At 40.8% G+C, this 14054-nt stretch overlaps 1 protein-coding gene across 1 annotated transcript in view; it reads left to right on the forward strand.

Moving 5' to 3' along the window:
* Positions 1-5785: 5785 nt before the first annotated feature.
* The window catches only part of CTTNBP2NL (CTTNBP2 N-terminal like), a 47937-nt gene continuing 39668 nt past the window's right edge, over positions 5786-14054 (forward strand). The window contains exon 1 of the mRNA XM_063105308.1: positions 5786-5839. The gene's annotated coding sequence lies outside the window, so the exon portion shown is untranslated. The remainder of the gene's footprint in view (positions 5840-14054) is intronic.

Here is a 14054-nt window from a genome sequence, read left to right on the forward strand (position 1 = left end):
TTTTCCAAAAAATAGTAGTCAAGTGGATATCATTTCCCACCTATCTGCCTGTATGAAATTTATACTTGGAAATGACAAACATAACATCCATCAGTTTATCAATTCATCACCTGGCATATGTAATGACAATAATTTAATAATTAGTTAATAATATCAAAGATTAGAGTGAAAAGGAAAATTTGTAGCTCATCCAAAGGGACATAAAGCATTAGTTCAGAGACCTGTGACTAATCTGTACTTTGGAAGTGAGGGGAGGAGTTAAAAATTTTCCAAATCCTGGGGAACTTTTCTGGGTGATTTGGAGACTTCATGGTTTATTTTGTTTACTTCCAGGAATTTTCTATCTGGAATTTTCTATCTCATCTACTTCCGGAATTTTAATCTACTTCCAGGCATTTTCCATCTACCATTCCTTTAGGCCCCTGTGAGTTTTGCGTTCCCAATCCTGGCCCGCCAGCTTGAGGGGACATGCGAGTTCCACACAAAATAGTTTGAGGAGACAGGACTCAGGGTCCTCTGTGTGCTCTCCCTGAGGGCCCTAAAAGCGATGTTGTTGTGCAGTTCCCATGGTGGTACTCTGGTTATGTGTTTCCCTGAACAAATTATCCCTAGGATCCCATGGACTTCTGCCTTAGCTTTTTTATAGGTCAGGAGATCCAAAGGACCACATGCCTGGTCCTCAGGAAGGACCCCCAGGCATCCCCAATAACGGAAGGAACACTAAGTCACACAGGCCTGGGCCCAGGTTCCGCCTCCATTACCCACCAGCTCTGTGAGGCAATGGTGGGATGGAAACAGTGTGGGACTGGAGTCAGGAGGACCTAGGTCTGGGACCTCAGGAAAGGTTCTCAGTTACTCTTTTCTTAAACTGTCTAAATCTCAGTTACCTCAATAGTAAAATGGAGATTATACCAACTACTTTAAAGTGTTGCTGTGATAATTAAAAGAAATAATGTGCCTGCTGTGAAGGAGGCATTAAATAACTGGTTGATATTACAGCGTTGTTATTGTTATTTTGTGACCTTGGGCAAGACACTTAACCTCTCTGAACTTGCTTTCTCTCCCAAAAAAACTTGAAGTAACAATAATTACTTCTCAGGATGGTTACAAGGATTATCTATGTAAAGATTATAAGGATTATATATGATACCATATGTAAAGCACCTGGCACAGTGCTTGATATGTGTTAGATTTCTTTCCCTCTCCCTCCCAAACTTCCCCACAAGGCAATCTAGGAAAAGAGTTTCAACGCTCCATCACGGCCAAGCTGGCCCCCACATTTAGCTAAATACCAAAAAGAATCTGTCCCTGAAGTTAGCTTTTTGAACTGCTAGTCCTTGGAGTCCCCTACCTGCAGTGCTCCGTCCACACCCATAAAAGGAAAACTGTCAGACCGCAGGCCTCAGAGGAGGTGGCCAAGAAGAAAGCTGACAGCTGCAAGATTCCTCGCTCAACACTAGAGGGAGCAATGAACTCGGAAATGGTTAGGGCCACACCTAAAATCTCAACTTTGTCTCGCGCCCCAGTCTCCCAGATTGGGCAGAACCGATCAGGGAGAGAACATTTCCTTTGTGGGAACAAACAATGGGAGAAAATGTAGAGAGAGTGGAGAACACACCTTCCCTTCGGCTTCAGCCTGGCTCCGGGCTAGAGAGCCCTCTCTGTCATCTAGACTGTGGCTCTGATATCCTGGTGGAGGAGTAGGTGCGAGGGCTTGAGGAAGAGAAAGTAGGAAAGGCAGGCCAGATCAGTTTTGCCATTCACCGCAACTTCTACATCTAGCTCATTCAGCAGCTTAGTAAGTCCCAGTGGGTCACAGCTGGAAGAACCTTATACAGCCCCAGATGTTTCGTTGGAGGGCTGGGACCCAGGAGAAAGCTTGAGCAAGATCTCCCAAAGAGTTTATAATAATCCCTCGTAGAGTTTAGCAAATATTTTCATGTATGTCCTCTGGTTTGGATATTCACAACCACCTGGTGTTGCAGGCAAAGACTATTATTTCATTTCACACGTTAGGAAACTGAGGCTCAGGTAAGTGTCCGTTGTTCTTCTCTTGCCCACTAAGCCTTCATTGCCACCCCCATGCCCTCCTTTCTTGCTTTCCCCTGTTTTAAAATCAGTCCAAACCTACACACCTAACCCCAGGAAGACTGCTACTCAGCTCCAAGTGTTCCATAAATCAAATTTTAAAATTTTGCTGCATTTGCTGTCTTCCTAACCCACCCAGCATGATGGAGACATAATGGAGCATAGTAATTTGAGGGTGTAGTTTGAAATCAGATCTAAGTAAATATTCTATGTTCATCACTTATGAATTCCATGCCCATGGACCTCTTTGTGCCTCAATTTCCTCATCTGTAAAATGTGAATGTTAACGTCTAACTCATGGGATTATTTTAAGAGTTAAATGAAATGTACTCTGTAAAGCAATTACATAATGCCTAGCATATAGTTTAATAGCTTGATAAATGCATTTAGCATATATAATTATATTAAATCATCTTTAGAAATTAGTCTATTACTTTCATGCCATTTACCAATGAAGTTAAATGAAGTTAAGTGGAGAGGTTACTTTGCCAAGTAGGTTTGTGTACTGGGTTGCATGGTGTCCCCCATAACTCATGTCCACCCAGAACCACAGAATGTGAACTTATTTGGAAACAGGGTCTTTGCAGATGTAATGAGTTAAGATGAGATCATAGTGGATTAGGGTGAGCTCTAAATCCAGTATGACTGGTACCTTCATAGGAAGAGGAGAGAACATATAACACTGAGACACAGAGGGAAGAAGGCCATGTGAAGACGAAGGCAGAGATTGGGATGATGCGACTACAAGCCAAGGACTGCTGGGGGCCACCAGCAAGTAAGACAGAGGCATGGAATAGATCATCTCTCAGAGCGCCCAGAAGGAGCAAACCTTGTCAATACCTTTACACTTCTAGCCTCCAGACTGAGAGAGAATAAACTTCTGTTGTTTTAAGGCATCCAGTTTATGATCATTTGTTACAACAGCCCTAGGAAATGAATACAGCTTATGACAGAGCTGAACCAGACTCCAGATTTTTTTACTTTCAGTCCAGCCATCTTTTACTCCATTATTTCCTCCCCAAATCAGCAACAAACATTTGTGGAACACCCACCCAGAAAGATTACCTATTGGAGAAAAATTGACACAATTTATAATCTTTTAGCATTTCTTTATTAAATTGTTGCCTGACATACAGAAGGCATTTAATAAATATCTTACTGGCAAGTTGATAAAATAATAGATATTAAAATGTTATATTGTGTTATACAAATTTAAAATATTATTATGAGCCCATTTTCTACCTCTGTGTACACCCTCACACCAGATTCTAAATTTATGTGCAAGTTTTATATATTGAAGAATCACAAAACTCCAGAACTCTCTCTCACTGCTGCAGCCTGAAAGTTACAATGGATTCACAATCCCTGCCTTTTCACTAACTCCAGGGGTCATAAATTGAAAGAAAAACAATCTGAACACCATCAGAACTATGAACCCTACAAGGCAGAGATGATCTCATTCTTGCTGGGTCCTTCCACACTCCCTCAGGAATGGGTAGAAGGGAACTCAGGGAGCCAGGGGAGCTGCCCATTGCTATAAAGGAAATAGGATACAGGGCACTGCTCCCTCACAGTCAGCCTAGGAGAGGAATGGGTGTTGGTGGGTTAACAGCTACAATGGGAGGGAGGAGACGAGGGAGGAGCTGATTCACTAGGACAACTCTTAGAGTGACTCAGAAAAATAGCCTGTTCTCCCACATGTGCCTCATTGTCAGGCGATGAGGCACTTCCTCATTGCACACCCATAGGCAGAGCAAAGGGGAGGAGAAGGAAATGGGATTTTTCAAGTTCATGGGCCTATTCCAGCACCTACCATTCTGTGTTTTTAACCATTTCAGACATTTTGTTTCAAGTCAAGTCAGTATTTATTGAGAACCTACTATGTGCCTGGTCCTTCATCTTACATTTTAGATTGTCAGTTTTCTGAACACAGGGTATCATGTTTTTCTGAAGTTCTGTATTTCCTACTACATCATTACTCCAAAAGCACTTGGGCTGCTTTTGTCAACTACTGGTGTTGTCAACTATTGTTGACAAGAGTACAATAGTCTTGCTGTCCTTCGTATATAGAGATGAACCTCCCAAGCCTACAGTCGATATGGGGAGGCATGGAACTGTTTTTCTGGCTCTAATGCTGGCTTTACAATCATCCACGTCTATTTTCTGGACCAGTCCTCATTGGGAGATCCAGTGTGTGGTGAGCAGAATATGGCTCCAAAGGTTTGGAGTTGCACATCATTGTTGGACATTCTTTCTTTACTATTTACTAGATCTATGATCTTAGTTGATTTCTCTGAACCTCTATCTTCTCATCTGTAAATTGAACACAATGCTATCTATCTTACAGAGTAGGATAGATTTCTCATACAGTACTGAAAATTAATACATACATCATTATATAAAAGTACATGGCACAGTGATGACATGATAAATACTAGTTTACTTCCTTCAAACTATGATGGCACAGACTGAACACATCCATCCACCAGACTGTAAACTGCATGAGTGGGCTGAATCTGCCTGGAGGACTGTGTCTGCTCAGGTGAGTACTAGGTCCCTAATACTGTCTTGAAAATAATAATTGTTAAGATTAGGAATAATGTGTTAAAAGTATACATTGTTTATGTATTGTAAACATTTGTCTTATAAGTATTTATTATATTGTATTTTAAATAATGTGCTTACTATTAACGTAACCAGCTGAATAAATCTGTGAGCTGAAGTGCAATCTATGGAAAAGGGATCCAGAAACTTTGACCTCAGGTAGGCTTGCAGTTAGGGATGCATCCTCTCCCATTTCTGGGTTATTTGGTCCTCCCTAGGGCTTGCTGCCACCAAGATCTGCATTCCTGTGTTCACAAGTAGGACAGGCATTCCTTGCCATCATCTACACTGTCCTCTGCTTAAGCTCTACTACAAACGCCATTGCCCCACATTTTATAATGGGGCCAAGGACACAAAAGAGTCCCCTCATCTGGCAAACGTGTGGGAAACCTTGACAGACAAATTTGCAATTATTACACTTCTGCCTGGAAGGCAAGTAGGCTGCGTGTATGCCGTTCCTGGTGCTATCCGGTGTCTCTGCCCCAAGGGCTCCAGAGCTAATAACACATAATGTGAAAAGAGAAGGGTGGTCTCCGGGTGTTTCATCTTTGCGCCCTTGCTTCCAGCACCACACCCACAGGCGCGTCCAGGAAAAAAAAAAAAAAGAGGGAGCGAGGTAGCAAAACCAAGTCATCAGGTTTTCGACTAATTCTAAAGCAGACATCAAAGCTCACTTCATTTATTACTATTCTGGATAAAATCCCAATCAATCGGTCCACCAGAAGCCCGCCATTCCTAAGCTTCCCGCACAGTCAGGGTAAAGCACGAAGCGCTCGCCACGGTCCTGGCCAGTGACTGCACAGAAGATGGAAAGTTGCAGAACCCGAGGCGGAAGGGGCGCGAGCCCACCCTCAAGCCCCGGCCGAAGCAGAGCGCTTCCTCCCGGAAGTGACGCGAGCTCAATCCCAACCTGGCTCTCCCCAAACAAAAGGGATCTTGGGGGCCCGGGAGGAGCCTGAATGACTCCAGAGAAGCCCCTCCCCCAGCCGGCGCGGATTGGGACAGGGGCTGGAGAGGCGAGGCGGCGATTGGCCCTGGCGGGTGCCAATTCCCCCGCCGGCGGTTGAGGGGGCGGGGCCCCAGGGGCTGTGGATGGGGAGCGGGTGGCGGAGGCGGCAGCGAGCGGAGCCGGGAGTGCCGTGGAAAGGTAGGAGCCGCTATCGCTGAGGGTTGGCGATGGCAGGGAGGCCGGGTTCTCAAGAGAAAAGCCAGGGTAGGAGTACCGGTAGCCTCCCGCCACCGCCCCAACTGCCACCGAGCCCGTCCCCCGAGGGGGCGGGGCCGTCTTCACCTCCCGGTATTCCCTGAGGAGGCGGCTCCTCATCTTTCCAGGGTCTTCGTAGCTACTTTTTGTCCCTGGTCAATTCCCAGCTCCTCAGAAGGGGCTCCCCTCCTGTCACTCCTTATTTAAAGGCCCTTCCCGCCCAGCTCCTCAGCCTTGGCGTAGGACTCACAGGTTCCTCTTCTCTAAGCTGCCGCCCCCATCCCCATTTTGTACCCTCAGGAGGCCAGACATCTTTCCCTACTGCACCTGCCCCTGCTCGCTAGGGTGGGACCAGAGCTAATTTCTTCCGTACGATAAAATTAGTGTTTTCCAAAAAGGAGGGATGGACGAGGCAAAAATCAAAGACCGGACCTAGACAGCCCGATCCACAGAGGAAGCGACCTTCCCCCACCTCAGTTCTTCCCATCCCCCACTCCCTGATGCTCAGCCTTCCTCCTGCAGCCCCTCGAATCCTCGGTCTTCCTGTGGGGACTCCAGAGCTCCCCTACTTGGGGACTTTTTTAGACTCTGGAAGGAAAAATAGTAAACCCTCCCTCCTTCACCCTTTGTGCCTTCTCTCCACTCTCTATTCCTTATGGGAGAACCCAGCTTCTAAGGGTTTTCTTCAGGGTTGAGTTGCGTTTCATTTTTGTTTTCCATCCTGTGTCTTCCCTGAGAACTTGATGAAAACCGTCCTTTTAAATTTCACGGTGAGGTGGGTGTGTTGAATATCTGCAGAGTTGGTTTTGTGTGGGTAGGAATGCAGTGTATATTGTTTGACAGTCAATGAGTAACAGCATGTTTTCAAGTCAAACAGTATAGATAAGTAAATAGCATTCGATTAGGAATGAGTATTTCCCAGTCTAGGGTGGGCTGGTCTGTTGCTCAGGGAGACTGCAGTTAACCTTGAAGGTATACTGCAGGTTGAAACAAAAGGCACGAAGTGTTTGAAGGAAATTCAGGTTCAGTCGTCTAGGTTTATGATTAATCTGGTCCAGTGGCTTTTGATTACTCTCTGACCCCTCTTTTATAGTGGTTCCCCACCCCCAGGGGAAACTAATACATATATGATGTTGGTGATTTGTTTTATAGTATCAGCATAGTCTACCAAAATTTAGAGGATGAAAAGTAAGAAAGTTTTAAATCTCAAGAGATAAGGGCAAATAAAGGCAAGAAAAATTCTAGTTATTCACACGTGTAACTACCGAAAATGTCTCTATAGTGTGCTCCTAAGGTTTTTGTCAAGATGTCCTTCATTTCAGCAGGTGCTGAAAAGTATTGATGATTTTAACCTAATGTTAATGTCATTGAATCCCCAGTAATCATCTATGGCAAACATTTCCATGTATTCAAACTTGCCATATTTTTAGCATTGTTTCTTTTGCTTTCAAGCCCAAATCCATTACACTACTCTTACCCATTGCCAACACTGATAGCAATGAGATGCAAAGGAATGGGAATCACAGAGGATGATTGTAATGGCTGCTGTCTTTTACCTTCTTGATTAGACTTCCAGAAGGTAGACCTCCTGAAAGTAATATTTTTGAATAGTTAAGTTCAAAGGTTTCAGAGCCACTCAGTGCTCACAGATTTACTCAGTGATTGTTTCCAGATTTCCAGTAAGAAAGCACAAAGAAGAAACTGTGTGGAGGGTCTCTCTGGCAAACATAAAGTGTACTGCAATAAGAGGATAAGACATGGGCCCCAGCAATAGCAACAGAAAAAACTAAAAGCAGAACTCGAAATCCCAAAAAGATATATCTTATTACATGAGCAGAGAACAGAAAATAAGGTAAAAGACTAAGGAAACCAAAGTAGTGATTATTGCCAGGGCTATAATAAACAGAGAAGGAAAAGCAAATAATGTTCTTTGATTATTTGGCACAATAAGCAAGACCTGTTTGATACACTTTTGGGTCTCAGAAGTCTTTTCTCTAACTTTGTCCTTTTCTTTCTGGTGGCTGGCTGGTAGAGGGATCAAACCCTGAACTTTGGTGTTATCAGCACCACACTCTAACCAACTGAACTAACTGGCCAGCCCTCTTTTCTTCAACTTTTTCAACACCTGTTTGGTCATGTTAGATTAAGAAAAGCATTGCATGTAGGGGATGTTTATGTATATGTATATCTCATTAAGTTATAAATTCTTTGAGGGCAAATAATTTTTTTTTCATCTTGTATCTTTCAAAGTGTATAGTATGACTTAATGAGTGTTTGTTGAGTTTAATTTAAAGATGTCACCTTAGGAGAGACAAAAAAGATAAGGCACTATGACACATCCTGTTAGTATAAACAATCTACTTTTTTTGGTCTTGATTTAACTTGGTTTTCCCTATCTGATGTATTATGAAACTCATATCTTGAGTGACTCTAAAATATTGAATCTCCTATAAGAAAATAACTGCTGATTAGATGATATAATTTTACTGTCATGGAATTTGAACCAGACTTATGCTAATCATTTTAAGATTTTATTTTTCTAAGAATCTAACCTGATGAGAATGAAGTAAATTTAGGAGAGCACACTAGGAACTGATTGCTGATTTTTGTTTAAGGATAGTTTGAGTGTTTGGTTTTGAGAAATTACTGATCTACGTTGGGATTTTTCAAAATATATTTTTACTTGATTTTGTGCTTTTAAACTAGCACCAAATATATGGATGGGGCACAGAACATTAAGGGCACATTCCTAAATGTAACCATACAGACTGATTATGGTGGGCATAATATGCTCAGTCTACTATGGATTTGTATCTTTAGAATCAGATTTGCAGTGCTACCAGTTAATTTACAGAACAGGATTTGAATTCTTGGCTTTTCTGAGTGGAGCAGAATGGTATTTCTCAGGGGTTGCCATTGAACTGGTGTTTGGTGGCATGAGATGAGAAGCAGAGATTTGTTTCTAGAGGAAATTTGTCCAGTCTGCGGTGGTTGACCCCAGGAATGGCTTGTTAGCCTGTTTCTAAAGGCCATTTTTTATTTCCTGAATATTTGCTGCTAATAACTAAAAATCAAGTCTTCCAGTTTCAGTTCAAAGCATTTGTGAGAAAATGGCTTATTTATCCTAAGGCTATAGAGTGTGGTTATTTACGGCACAGATTTTAAAGGCAAACCTGAGTTCAAATACCAACTCTGCTCCTGTTTCACTGTGTTACCCAGGACAAGAACAGAATTTTTTGTCTTCATCATTCCTTAATTTCCTCAGCTGTGAGATAGAAATAACTTTTAAAGTTTAAGGATATCAAGAACATACTTATATCACAAAATAACATGCCCAGGATGTAAGAAGCGCTCAGTAATTGATAGGTATTATTATTATTACCATTTGGGATGTGAGTTAAAAATTTAATATTAAATATTCTTTCATACCTTTAGAATTTTAGCAGAGGTGAAGAATTAGTGTTTGATCCTAGCTATTGATTAGTTTTGTTTTAAATTTTTCCAATATATAGCTAACATTCCTAAGTAGAGGGAAACAAAACTTGGATATGTCGTAATCTCAGACATCGAGCCAAGGATTTTTAGGAGATTGTCTGTCTTGGAGTGTGTGTGTTTCATATTTTGTCATGCAAATGATCTTTCTCAAATTTTTTGGCCCGAGGAAAAAGAAATGTAAAGGATTCAGCCAGCTGATGTCTTCTTTCTGAATTGTCATTTGCTGTACTCCAAGCCCTACTTTCTTAAATACCACCATCCTGAATGTTGTATAAATGATTTTGTGGATACCATGATTACTGTGCAGGGTTGTATCTTCTGTGAGATTTAAGGGATTTTCAATGATAATTTTGATTAAAAGTGATTTTTGCCTTACCTTTGAAGACATCCTCCTCTGCTGCCCCAAAAGTGAGAAGCAATTATAGGAACAACCAAAACTAGTGTGAGAAGAAAACATGGATAGGGAAGTTAAAGAAAAAGTGGAGGTGGGGGAAGGCGAGGGCTGGGTTTTGTGGGTTTAAGAATACAGGACCACAAGCAGGCATTGAAGTAAAGAATTCAGTAATATGGTTCCTTTCTGCCAAGTGTTTCCAAACTCTACATTTCAGATACAAAGCCAAAGCTTCCCATCTAAAATGTGTCCTTTACTGGTGAATGAATCCTTTCTGACATCTGGAGCCACAAAGAATATAACCCTCAATTGTTACTGAGTTTAAAGAGTATAACCCCTAATTGTAACTGAGTTTAATAGAAACTAGAAAGGAAAATAGAAGAGCACAGGATGATGGGGTTTACAAACAAAAAAGACTTGACCCTTAGCCTTGGGAGTATCTGCATAGATCCTTTGTGCAAAGCTGCTGGCAAAGGCTAGGCTGAAGTGTGCTATAGGTCTATCCTTATAGAAAGGTGAAAGCCAGAGAAGAACAGAAGGGAGAAGTGGGAATGAATTATTTTAACAAGAGAGAGGAATTACGAGTTATAAAGGAGAGAAGGATGAAGGATAACTGAAAGGTAGATTGTAGGAAACAGAGAGAAGCACTAACTTTGTTTATTTGATGGGAGGATGCCCCATCACTTGGTTTCTACTAACCCTTTCTCTTACAGCAGGGGCTACAGAAGTAACAGCAGAACCAATCTAGTTCTTAATTGGTTGAGGGTACAAAAATGATCTGGTCTAGTCCTATATATCAGCTTCATCCTGTTGCCTCTTGTCTTTAAATTGAGGGCACAGAAGAAATTTTCTTAGAAGGCTCTATCCCCAAGGGCTTCTCCACTCTAAGCCACTAGCCCTCACCACACTAGCTGACTTTTAACATGTTCCTCTTGGGGGTCTAATTCTCATTCAGCATGTCTTACATCGTAGTCAACATTTCTCCCACTAAAACCAGTTCCTTGTTCCTTTTCTAACATCTCTTTCTGTTAATGGCATCATCATTCTAGTCAACCAGTCTCAAAATCTCAGCTGATCTGGGATTGTTTCCCCACTTACCTACCTAAATGAAATCAGTCATTAAGTTACTATAAGTAAATTCTTTATGATATATCTAATATCAGACTTTCCTATCCTTACTGCCACCATCCTAGTTTATACATTTTTGCCTCATACCTATACTGTTAAATTTCTCTCCCAACTGTTCTTTCTGTATCCAGTTTCTCTTCAGTCAAGTCAGCTCTGCTCCTTAAGCCTTAACCCTCCTCAAACTATGCTTTGTTATGATATTCACTTGGTTAAAAATGTTTAGTAGCTTCTCGTATAAAGATTGGCTGGGATTCAGGGTACTGTACATTTCTTTCCATCCAGTATTTTTGGAGTTCCCCTTTGAACTGGAGACTGCTAGGTGCTAAGTTTCATCAAGTTGAAAAGACAGAGTAGTGATCCGGAGTTCAAAGTCTTGTGAGAAAGAAAACAGATATGTAAACATAGGAATTGATAAAATAGTACGTGATAACTGCTCCTGAGTTACAAATGTAGATACATATCCATTATGCATTTAATTTAGTGTAAAAAATAGCTGTGATATTATTAGAAAATCCATTTCTCAGTTATTACAAGTTAAAATTGAGACTTGATTAAAAGCTGTAAAACTTCAGTGGAAGCAAAGACATGCTTTTCACCTATATACTACAGGCACAGAAAGCTAATTAGGCAGAAGAATGTTCTTTTCTTTTCCCAAGTAGCATACAGATACCATTGGCCTGGACATGTGTTGAACATGTCTGTAAGCTGACTTTTCCAGGAGCTGGCCAGGCCATTTCTTTCTTCTTGGAGCAGATCAACCAGCCAAATCCGGAGGAGTAAACTTGGTTTGATTTGTAAATTAGACACATGAATGATGGACAGTGATGACCCGTTGGAAAAAGGAAAACTTCATTATCCTTGCAGATGAAACCAAATATATGCTCTTCAGGGATGAGAAATGAGAGAACTGAGCAGTCACTAACTCATTTAAACCACACAGCCTTCTGTTAGAGTATATATGGTTATCCCCATGTTGTTGTTCCCTTGTTGGGGTATTTTATAAATTGTGGTGGCTTTATTTCAGAAAAGCAAAAATTTAGTGGACTGATGGACAGATAGATGATACAGACAGACACATATTTGATTGAAATCATGTTCTAATTTCCTTTACACTAAATAAAGCCAACTAACAGATATCATTAAAATGGCTCAAACTTCTGGTAATATTCTGATGTTAAAGGATACATATTTTTCAGTTCGTTAGAGCGCAGACTTGTAACACCGAGGTAACAGGTTTGGGTCCCTATACCAGCCAGCCACCAAAAAACAACAAAACAAAACAAAAAAAGATACATATTTTTAAATTTTTAGTGAAAAAAGTTTATTAATGTAAAAACTACTATTTATTTTCATTAACATCTAATGTAGTTCTTCTGGTTTAGTTGAAACCAGAATGCGAATACTTGAAATGGTGTAAACAGATATCCAGGTACACAAACCTGTTTTTAATAGCTTTGTGCTCATGTCCTCATTTGAGGGGAGAAATGTCTCAGTGTTTGTTTATGGGCATAAGGCTACTTCCTCCTTTTCTTCAATATGCATATAATTCTTGCTGGCACCATACAAGAGAGACGATGAGAGAAAAAGACAGATGGGTACACACACACACACATACATACCCCACAAATACATGAGTCTTAAAAGAGAACTAAACAAAACAAAAACCTGATACCTGTCATGGTGTCCCGAAAGTGGGTCAGACTGGATCTTAAAAAGACATGAGTGCTATAGACCTAGTTAGTTCTACTATATAACTTTCTTCACATAACAACTCTGGCCTCAGTACTCATCTGTAAAATGATAGTACTTAATTAGATTATTTCTAAGGTCCCTTCCAGCTTTGTGAAGCTCGTTGTTTTGTTTTGTTTTTGCGGCTGGCCAGTATGGGGGTCTGAATCCTTGGCCTTGGTGTTATAACACCACACTCTAACCAACTGAGCTCACCAGCCAGCCATTGAAGCACATTTTAGCTGAGGTTTTTCTACCTCATGATTTCTAAGGCCAATAAAATATCAGGTGTGAACAGTGGTTACTAAGTAGCAGTAGTTACCAAGGAAGCCTCTAGAGTCAAATTACCTGGGTTCAAATCCCATTTCTGCAACATACTACCTATGAGACTTTGAACAAGTTAGCCTCTGTGCTTCAGCTCTCCCATCTGTTAAATGGGGATGATGATGAATTTGTTGGTGTTGGTTATGGCATCTATCACCTATGGTTGTTTGTGAGGATTGACTTAGTACATGTTAAATTCTTAGAACAGTGTCTGGCACACATTGATGTTTAGCTCAATAAATGTTAATCTTTTCTGAGGTTGTTTTTGTGTGTTAGGGGCGGGGGCAGCTGGCCAGTATGGAGATATTGTTTGAGTTCTTAGAAAAACTGTGCTATAGAATTCTGAGATGGTGGTGATAAATATTGATAGTTCAATTATATCATTATTAATTTCTGTACTAAGCATAAATCCAGAAAATCTGGTATCCTAGAATTTGCTTTGAATAGAGTACTGTGTTGTTTGAATAGAGTACTACAGTATCGTAAATGTTGACCTTGAAGAGTATTAGCATAATTACAGAGCTCTTGAGACCTACTTCAAAGTCTATATTGACAGTATTGGATAAACAAGCATCTTGATCCCTTAGCACCATTGTAATTTCTTTGTAAGTGCACTATTCATATTATATTTCAGGATAACTCAAAGCATCCTTCCTCAAAGGATCCTGAGGTTTACAATCTCTAAAAATGTTCCAAAATTATTCTGCTTTATGTAATGTTGTCTATAGAGTAGCTGGAAAAAGCAGACTGATAAGACAAGCGCATTTGAGAAATAGTATGCTAAGATACACTCATGGTAAGGGAAAGGCTTAGATGTAGTTCTAATAGTCTTTAAAAGTAGCATGTTGTATTAGTTTGCTAGGGCTGCCGTAACAAAGTGCTAGAGACTTGGGCTGTCTAGTTAGCTCACTTGGGAGAGCATGGTGCTGATAACACCAAGGTCAAGCATTTGGATCCCCATACTGGCCAGCCACCAAAAAATAAATAACAAATAAATAAAAATGAGAAATGTGATGTTTGTAAAATTTAAAACATTTCCTACTCTGACTTATTAGTGTTAAAATTACTTCACTGTGTCGGAGAAGCCTGTAG

Source organism: Cynocephalus volans, chromosome 8 (genome assembly GCF_027409185.1).
Source record: "Cynocephalus volans isolate mCynVol1 chromosome 8, mCynVol1.pri, whole genome shotgun sequence".
Lineage (NCBI taxonomy): Eukaryota > Metazoa > Chordata > Mammalia > Dermoptera > Cynocephalidae > Cynocephalus > Cynocephalus volans.